Raw genomic sequence first — 10,000 nt, 5'->3', positions numbered from 1 at the left:
CAAGTATTTCACGGTAAATCCATCAATATATTTATTTATTTATTTATTTATTTATTTTTTTATTTATTTATTTATTTATTTATTTATATGTGTCTGTCCTTGCGTGCATATATATATATATATATAGCTATATATACATATATATATATATATATATATATATATATATATATATGATTAGTATTCATTGACGTTGCTAGTATATCCACGACCTTAATGTTTTATGCGTGTATGTTCATTGTCGTCTTGTTTGCGTCTTCCTGCTCACAGATGTACTTTACCATTCTGTTAAACCTCTCCATTAAACAATTTTCTGTCTTTAAAAACTAGCTTGCATGATTTGACTTGGCATTCGATACAGCATTACAACAGAAAATAACGAAAGCGAAGGCATAATTTGCGTTCATCTCCTTTATATGAAAACATTTTACCTTCGTATTTATAAGCGCAGTTTTCGAAGCACCGATTTCTTTTATATGAAGTATCAAAGCGAAAAGCTGTTGGAATGATTTACTTCCATAGAATGTGTTATTATTTAATTGTGATGCGACCGTATCCAGAGAGAGAGAGACCTTACAGACCTTACAGACCTTACATCTTGTTCGGGTTGCCCCAGGTCCCTCAGTATGAGGCACCTCTAATGTCTACCAGAGAGTTGCTAGTACATCTTCCGGTATATTTTACATCTTCCAATCTTGGATGGTCTTGGATGCAGTTTAGATATTTGTCGAGCTTATTCTTAAACACATCTACGCTCACTCCTGTTATATTCCTCAGATGAGCTGGCAACGCATTGAATAGACGCTGCATTATCGATGCTGGTGCGTAGTGGATTATAATGTCCTGTGTGCTTTCCTTATTTTTCCTTGTATAGTTTTGGGCACTATTAATCTACCTCTGCTTGCTCTTTCTGATATTTTTAGCTCCATGATGTTTTCAGCTATTCCTTCTATCTGTTGCCATGCCTGAATTATCATGTAGCATTCTCTTCTCCTTTCTAGACTATATCATTTTAAGGATTGTAGTCTTTCCCAGTAGTCAAGGTCCTTAGCTTCTTCTATTCTAGCTGTAAAGGACCTTTGTACACTCTCTATTTGTGCAATATCCTTTTGATAGTGTGGGTACCATATCATATTGCAATATTCAAGTGGACTACGAACATATGTTTTTAAAGCATAATCATGTGTTCAGCTTTTCTTGTTTTGAAGTGCCGTAACAACATTACCATTTTTGCTTTACATTTTGCCAATAGAATTGCTGTTTGATCGTTGCATAACATGTTCCTATTCATCATCACACCAAGGTCTTTAACTGCTTCCTTATTTGTGATTGTCTCATTATTAGGTCCCCTATATGCATAATATAATATATATTATATATATATTTATATATATATATATATATAGATATATATATATAGAGAGAGAGAGAGAGAGAGAGAGAGAGAGAGAGAGAGAGAGAGAGAGAGAGAGAGTTGGCGAGGCAATTTCAGGAAGGCAAATTAATGTCAGTAATAATTACTTCATGTAATTTCCTTCGTGGTCAGACGTTTCCCTTTAAGAAGAATGAAATAATAGATTACAGTTGATTTTGTCTGAAAGAAAAAAGCCAAAAAGAATATTTAAAGTACAAAGTCTAAGACAGACAGTGAATACAGAGGAAAAAAAGGCAACTTTCTAGCTTTAAATTCAGTGAGTCATTTGTCATATACACTACCCCTATTTGGTATTATGCTCTCTCTCTCACTCATCCTCTCTTCTCTCCTCTCGCTCTCATTCCCTCTCTCTCTCTCTAGATTCCTCTCATCTCTCTCGCTCTCTCTCATATTGATCTTTGGGTATTTTAGTTTTAGTACTCATCCCCTGTTACAGAAGAGAATTACTTTTCCCGAAAAATTGACGATAAGAATCTATTTGAATGTAATCCTTGCGATTTGCATGTGATGGCAGCGTTTGCTAAGGGGAGACAAATGTTGAATTTACATCTTGTAGGTTTTCTTCACCAAAGTGATCTTTGAGAAAACAGTGAGTAACTGTCTCCCAGTCCTTGTGATTTTTAGCACTTTTTTTAAATAGGTATTGCCATTGCGAACGTTAAGGGCCTTTAATAATACACGTGCTTTGAACTAGGAAGTGGCTCCCGTACTGAATGTCGATATGGGCACCGTTCAATGTAGTGATTAAACTATAAAGCTTCCCGTTGATACAGAAAACGAGAATGAATATAAGTAGAAAACGATGTATTGAATTTTCATTTGAAGATAGACTGTAGAAGTTGAGAGCCCTTCACGAATGATCATATAATGCGAGTCTCTCTCTCTCTCTCTCTCTCTCTCTCTCTCTCTCTCTCTCTCTCTCTCTCTCTCTCTCTCTCTCAGAATATTGTCAGAAGATACGAAGCATTAGTAAATAAGTAGTTTAAAAGCCTGTTGAAAACGAATATCTAACTAGAACAGATTTTTATGGTAAGGAATTTTGTTAAGAGCGCCACCTCGGAACACCAAACTGAATATTTTAAACAGAAAAGAGGGTGCAAAAGCTTCATTTTAAGAAAAGAAAGGATTCTATAAATTATTTTCATGAGGGTGCTATTTTTTCCAGTAGCACTGCAATACGTGAATAGTTTTTAAGTGTATCACTTGTGGTTCTAGACATGTTGGTTAACATTTGCTAGATTGGTAATTATGAGATTGATCATCAGAGCTGCTTCTAAAGCCATCGATGTAGATTTTAACATATCTGGCAAACAGAATGATTGTATTGTGCATTATTTAATAATAATAATAATAATAATAATAATAATAATAATAATAATAATAATAATAATAATAGTAATAATAATAATACCATGGGACACCAGAGTTGAAGAGAAAGAAAGGGAAAAAATGGATAAGTATCAAGACCTGAAAATAGAAATAAGAAGGATATGGGATATGCCAGTGGAAATTGTACCCATAATCATAGGAACACTAGGCACGATCCCAAGATCCCTGAAAAGGAACCTGGAAAAACTAGAGGCTGAAGTAGCTCCAGGACTCTTGCAGAAGAGTGTGATCCTAGAAACGGCGCACACAGTAAGAAAAGTGATGGACTCCTAAGGAGGTAGGATGCAACCCGGAACCCCATACTATAAGTACCACCAAGTCGAATTAGAGGATTGTGATAGAGCAAAAAAAAAAAATAAAAAATAGATAAATATAATAATAATAATAATGCAGAAATAGTCAGATTCTAGATTTGTTTGTATGTGACTGATAAAAATTCTGCTCCGTGAGTTGCGTTTGAATATGTTTCTTCTTCCGTTATTCTCTCTCTCTCTCTCTCTCTCTCTCTCTCTCTCTCTCTCTCTCTCTCAATGATTCCACTTTTCAAGAGTGTGGTCTGATGCTTTTTTTCTGCATCAAAAGTCACCATTTTTCTTCATTATTCACTCTCATGTTTTTATCAGTCATAGGTTTTGTAAGGGCTTAATTTAACCATATTCATCAGTTATTAAATAAGCAAAACTGTCGGATTTGAGAGGAGCATTGGTATTTGCCTCTTTTTTTTTTTCCCATTTTCGAAACTTGAGATGCATTTCTCCTTGTGGTTCATTATCAGATATTTGCTTATGAATTTGTATTTCTGTCTTGACATCATAAACTGTTTGGCTTATAAATTTTTTTTCATTCCGCGTCTTGTCTTCAATACGGACATTATGTAATCCTTGCAACTCATTATTGTCTCTTGCATGATCATATTTTCATTGTTCCTTCCTTTTTGAGAGCTTGTTAGGCCTCTCTGATCGATACGTAAAGAATTAGAATAATATCATTAGAATTGTCTTATTTTAATATTATAATAAAATTGTAATATTATTAGAATAATAATTAAATAAATCTTAGTGAGTTCAAGGTTCGTTCTCTCTTGGGTCCGATCTGTCAGGCCAAACCGGAAAGTTCTCACGGTTCTGTTTTACAAAGTGGCTTCGTTTTATTTGATCCTTATTGTGCTCTTTCTCTCAGTCCATAAATATATATATATATATATATATATATATATATATATATATATATGTACATGTGTGGATATATGTATGTATATATTATATATATTTATAAAGTGTGTATATGTATTTATGTATGTATGCATGAGTATGCATGTGCATGTGCCTGTTTAGAGGTTTAATTAAATGATTTGGATAGTCTGAGTTTGAAGTAGGATGAAATGTCTAGGGATTATACGAGTTAATGTAAATTCAAAATCAAATAAGGTATCCCTTAAATCTTGGAGTACATAAAATTGGAATAAAAAAAAAAATTCACTTGACAATCTGCGAGTAAGCGATTTTATCATTTTCAAGTGGATTGATAATGTCTGCGAAGAATGAAATATACCGAGTGAGGAAAATATCCAACGGAAGCCCTCGCCTCTGAAGTTAAACGCGTTTTATTCCACAGTTCCAAGGTCATGCAAAATTTCCGAAGGCAGCCCTGCCTTTTCTCCTATGAAAGCTACGACCTAACTTGAATTCGTCTCTGACTCATTTCAATCAGTCAGTTATACTGAGGAATTCAGTCCCAATCCCGATTCACATAAAGGTCTCATCGTTACGCGGATATCTTGGAGAAATTACACACCTTCCTATCACTGTCTTGTCTTGTTACACATTGAATCTACATTCATGTAACATTGCTTTTGCTACGCCGGGAAATTAACAGTTGAAAGTTACCGGGAAAAAAACAATAGTTACGTAAGAAGTTATCTTAGTTTTTATTCACGTCACGTTGGTAAAACGTTGATATTGAAAGGCGGTGCGATAAAAGGGATAATTGTTAAGTAACATTTTCCTCCAGGAATTACAGACAGAAGAAGAGATAATGAGGCAGCCGGGAGGAGGTAATGTTTTGAGAAGACAAGAGGTGGGGGTCTCTTAGGGAAGGGGAGATATTTACTGAGAAATGGGAGAAGCGGGGGAGGGGGTGGGGGAAGTTTGGTGCCTGGAGGCTTAGGGAGGAGTTTCATGAGCCTCTGCTTCTAGACTCTCTAACCTGTATCGGAGAGAAACTCGGACAGACTGCCTATATAAAAGTCTTATCACATGACAGCTGGTTTATATTAGTCTGTCCAGCTCTTCTCGAGATTGACAGGTTTATTATCATTCTCGCCTTGTTTGGGATCCAGTTCTTTGCTTTGTGGGAATCTTGTTCGTTGCTTGATGGTGGTGGTGGTGGTGGTGGTGGTGTGTGTGTTGTGTGTGTGTTTGCTTTTATCAATCCTCGAGGGTTATGTAACGAAGTCTGTATCATTTAAGGAAATGTTATCAAACTTGATTACCTTTTGCCGTAAATAACCTACATTTATATCTCTCTCTTTCTCAAGACCCATTGCAACTCACTGCGAGCGTGCAGGAAATGAGGCCTCCGGGTTATCATAATCTTCCTCTTAATCATTACATTTCATTACCATCATTTCTTTGATCCCACAATCCTTTGAGTAATGAAAACGCTCTCATTCGAGCCACCTTCGTAATCAGCTCTCTCTCTCTCTCTCTCTCTCTCTCTCTCTCTCTCTCTCTCTCTCTCTCTCTCTCTCTCCTTGGAGGTGCCCCCAAAACACTCTAGATACTCCCACACCAGGGAACCTCAAACCCCACGGTTGAGACTGACTGACTCATCAATGTGGTTGATGGGTAGATGGGGTGGGGTGAATGGCAGAAAATGGGTGTGTTAGGCCTCCTCGCCCCAGAATCACAGACCACCCACCCACCACCCACCCACCCACAGTGCCGGTCTGGGCCTCCTGGTTCTTGCATTGAGGGAGTCCAGTCTGTCGACCGTATCGGCCTGCGATGAGCAGAGAAAGAATTTCTAGGCTCTTTCTGTCTGTCACCTCTTTAGATGTGTTTCTTTTGAGGTCGCTCATGTGCCACATTTCTGTTTTATTTTTGTTATGTAAACATAAATAACTCGTATGCATTACTCAGTTTTCAAAAATTCAGTTTGGGATGGCTTTGAATAGGCTGTGCCCTATTTTTATAACTTTGCCTATGGACGTGAACTTGCATGAATATACGAAAGATGTGCCATTGTACTCTCTCTCTCTCTCTCTCTCTCTCTCTCTCTCTCTCTCTCTCTCTCTCTCTCTCACACACACACAATGGTATAAAGACCAGTCATAACCAAGACCAGGAGTTTCATTACCAAAAGTCAGGACGTAATTCCTACTTATAGTTTGCCCTACGGAAGGTCAAACGGTGGCCGCCTGTGAAAAGCATTTCGCCTGTGAGAAAGAGAGGACGTTCTCCATTGCACGTAATTTTGTCACATGACACCTGATTTATCCCCTAGTAATTGCGGTGTCTGTGACGTATAGAGGTTTAAGATGATCTCAGGGGCGGGGGAGGGTTGGAATGGGTAGAGGTTGCGCAGGTGGTTGAACCAGATGGTTAAGACCAGGTGAAAGTGGGCAAAACCATCTGATCTGATCCAGTGTGGCACTGCGGGGAGAAGGAAGAGAGAGAGAGAGAGAGAGAGAGAAGAGAGAGAGATAGAGAGAGAGAGAGAGAGAGAGAGAGGGGGGGGGGGGTCTTATGATTTGTGTGGATGCCTATGTGTAATAATGAAATAATTCATTTTCATAACCTTAAAGGGTGTTTTCTCATTGCCGACAGTGATAGATAAAAATAGATATGGAGTGTTCAGGATATCACACGCACCCGACAAAGAGAGAGAGAGAGAGAGAGAGAGAGAGAGAGAGTTCCTCATCCTACCAACCCTTCTCTTTAGCCCTCTTCTCTCCTCCTCCCTGGAACTCGCCCCCCTGACTCCTCCACCATCCCAACCCTGGAGGGTCATAACCCACCAAGGTCATCCTGTGCAACACCCCCTCTACATCCTTCCTCCCCCCCCCTCTATCCTGAGTATCCCGTTCCCCCATCCCCACCCCCTGTCCCCTTCCCTGGCCCTCCCCCGGAGTCTGAGTGACCAGCAGACCTGTGGATCTCGTCAAAGAAAGAACTCAGTCTTTCGACTTCGGCCGGTCGCATACCACCATCGTCAACGCCCCTCTTCGATCCGGAACGTTGCAACGGAAACGTCAGGTGTTAGCAAACGTTCGTGTCGTGTATCGTGTTGATTGTGAGATTTAGAAGCGGCTTTGCGGAGAGGATCATTGCGACATGACGTGTCTGTCAGTTTTTTCTTGTCTGCAATACACCAAAGTCTGGTCTTACATGGAAGTTTGTCTTCTTCGACTCCGATTGTTTACAAGTGGAGGAACTTTGGTGCCGGGTGACAGTTGTAACGAAGCACGCCCTGCATGTGCTTGCAACTTCTCTGTTATTGTGTCTTAAAGGCTGTGTGTTTTACAGAGAAAATATTCGTGTTATAACGCATATTTATGGATTCGCTGATTTCTTTATCTTCTCAGATAAGGAGAAGTTTGTGCTGACGCGATTCAAAGAACCCATATCGTAGTGGGGCGGATGAAGTCGTGCAGAATTTCAGGGTTCACAAGGTTCATGTCCTTCTGGAGGTATTCATGAGCCCCTTTGAAGTTGCTGCTGTCATGTGATATTGTTAGTAGACGTAAAGAAAACCATGACTTGTGTGACAGGTTACACTAAACACGAAACCTGAATTCTACTGCTCTCTTTTAAAAGTCGACTGCATTTCGGTTAACGTAGATGTGATGTTAGTTCTTTGGGTTACTGATAGATAGGGATAGATAAGTTAGGAAGGATAAGGGAAAGAGAGAAGTGATTTATATTTTCACATTTATTTTGATTTTCCTAGGTAAAATGTTTTTATTGAATTTCTTGAATATAAAAGAAGCAGAAACACATCAATGCACACACTTAAATAGCTGAGCCACACACATATACATAAAATTATATATTCAAGGAAGACAGAATCATGACATTTACAGAGGCTTAATACTTAATGCATTATCTAAAAGTGTTTAATTTAATACAAAAAAACTAAAGGCTGACAAATGAAAATTTAAGTGTATATAAATTTTCAAATATTGTGTAGTGGGCAATTCATTACGTCGCGTAAAAAAAGTTTTTTCAGTTTCCTTATAAGGAAATTGAATTTGTGTTAAAGTTTTACAGTCCGGTGCTTATCATCATCAAAATATGTTACATATATAATAAATATGATTGAAATTAAATGACTCATGATTTGTCTACTAGGTGCGGATATAGACAACGCAGGAAAATATCCGTAAAGGATAAATAAGACTAAGAAAAAGAAAAGAATTGGAAGTGGAGTATAATTTCAGAAAAAAAGATCATACTTCATAATGAGCAGTACTGTGGTGACCCCAAGGCAACCTGCCGATCTAGGGCCCTCGGAAACAGCTGATTCTCAGGTCAGATTAAGGTCATATCAAGTCTCCATGGTGAAGGTTGTGTGGTGACGGTTTAATATTTTATAATTATATATAATATATATATATATAGATATATATAGATATACTATATATGTGTATGTATATACATACACTATATATCCACAATAGTCTTTAGTAAAAATTTTGTATTTATGCAGTTGTAAATATTTTGTAATATAATTGTAATAGCAGCTAATGTTACCTCTCTCCAGCAGAGTTCTCTATATTTTCTTTCTTATTGATAAAACGTTATTCATGATATCTATAACAAACACAAATAAAACTTGAGCGTGGTGGTGTCCATCCAGAGCAACCTATTTTCGTGGCAATAGTATTCCTTCTCAATGATTGTTTGTGTGTGTGTCTGTTATGGTTCTTATCGTCGATTGCGTGCGTGCAAAGGAAACGTTGTTGCCTGGACGTTCCTTCATGTTTGGGTCGTTATTCCTTATTTCTCTTTGGCACTGAGTGCCACGCACGAGGCACTTCTGCCGTCGGGATAAGAACTAGATATTTAGGGCCAAAAATGACAGGTAAAAATAACCCCTGAAAGGCGCAGTAATCAGTTCCTGAAATATAATATTTACTTTCTCCTTTATATATATTAGATTATATATAATTATATATATATATATATATATATATAGATATATATAGTATATCATATATATATATATATATATACACACACACACACACACCACACACACACACACACACACACACACACACACATCCATACGTACATTATTTTATTTTTTGTATTTAAAAATGATGAATATAAAAAAGAGGTACTCTGATTTTGACGAAGGCTTAGGATATCAAATAATTAACTACATAAACAGCTGATACTATCCCAGAATTTGGGAGACAGACCATGAACTGAATCTGCTGTTCTCACAGCAGTGTCTGTTATGAGTGTGTTTTTTTTTTATTAATTGATTGTCTTCTATTGTATTTATTTTGTTTTTTGTCGGGAATCAGTTGACCATCATGTCCTTCTAGCTTTGGCTTCAAGATTTCCAATCAACCACTGAAGATTTTTAAATTTTCCTGTAGTGGTTGGTACTCTGAGAATTCGGTGGTTTCTCATAATATGGGCTCGTTTGCACTGTTAATTTCATTGTGTCAAATCATTCCTTTACCTGGTCATGTACCCCCTTATCTTTTATTCCTATATGGACATTCTATTAAGGGCCTTTCTTTCCAGTCATTTCTTTAGTGATATATTAGTTTGCTTGTTCAGTTCGTGTTCTTGGAGTAACAAGTATTACTAAACTCTCCTTTTTCTGGCGTCAGCGAGAGTGGCAGGGGATCAAAAGATGTTAAGTCACCTTGCTTGAGGGAATAGTTCAGGTGTGCCTGCCTGTTTGCCAGTCAAGTATGTGATCTTCCGGGGCGGGAATCTAGTTACTCTACCGTTAAACCATTAACAACATTGTATCTGTAGTCCATGTTCTTGTGGGATGGATTCACATTAACAAATTTATATACGCTGGCATGCTATTTTGTAGTATTTTCCTTGTTTACTTTAGGAAAAGGCATTTATTAAGGGCAGATGTGGTATACATCTTCAGGGAGGTCGTCCCAGCGTTTATGCTCAGGTTATTCCAAGCTGCAATTGC

The 10,000-nt window shown here is 37.7% G+C and overlaps 1 protein-coding gene across 4 annotated transcripts in view; it reads left to right on the top strand.

Moving 5' to 3' along the window:
- The window catches only part of LOC135216918 (prickle planar cell polarity protein 3-like), a 597,661-nt gene that overhangs the window by 319,840 nt on the left and 267,821 nt on the right, over positions 1-10,000 (top strand). The window lies entirely within an intron of this gene.

The sequence above is a fragment of the Macrobrachium nipponense genome, chromosome 6 (genome assembly GCF_015104395.2).
Source record: "Macrobrachium nipponense isolate FS-2020 chromosome 6, ASM1510439v2, whole genome shotgun sequence".
Lineage (NCBI taxonomy): Eukaryota > Metazoa > Arthropoda > Malacostraca > Decapoda > Palaemonidae > Macrobrachium > Macrobrachium nipponense.
Note: the sequence above shows the minus strand (reverse complement) of the source record. Positions and strands in the feature narration are given on the sequence as shown.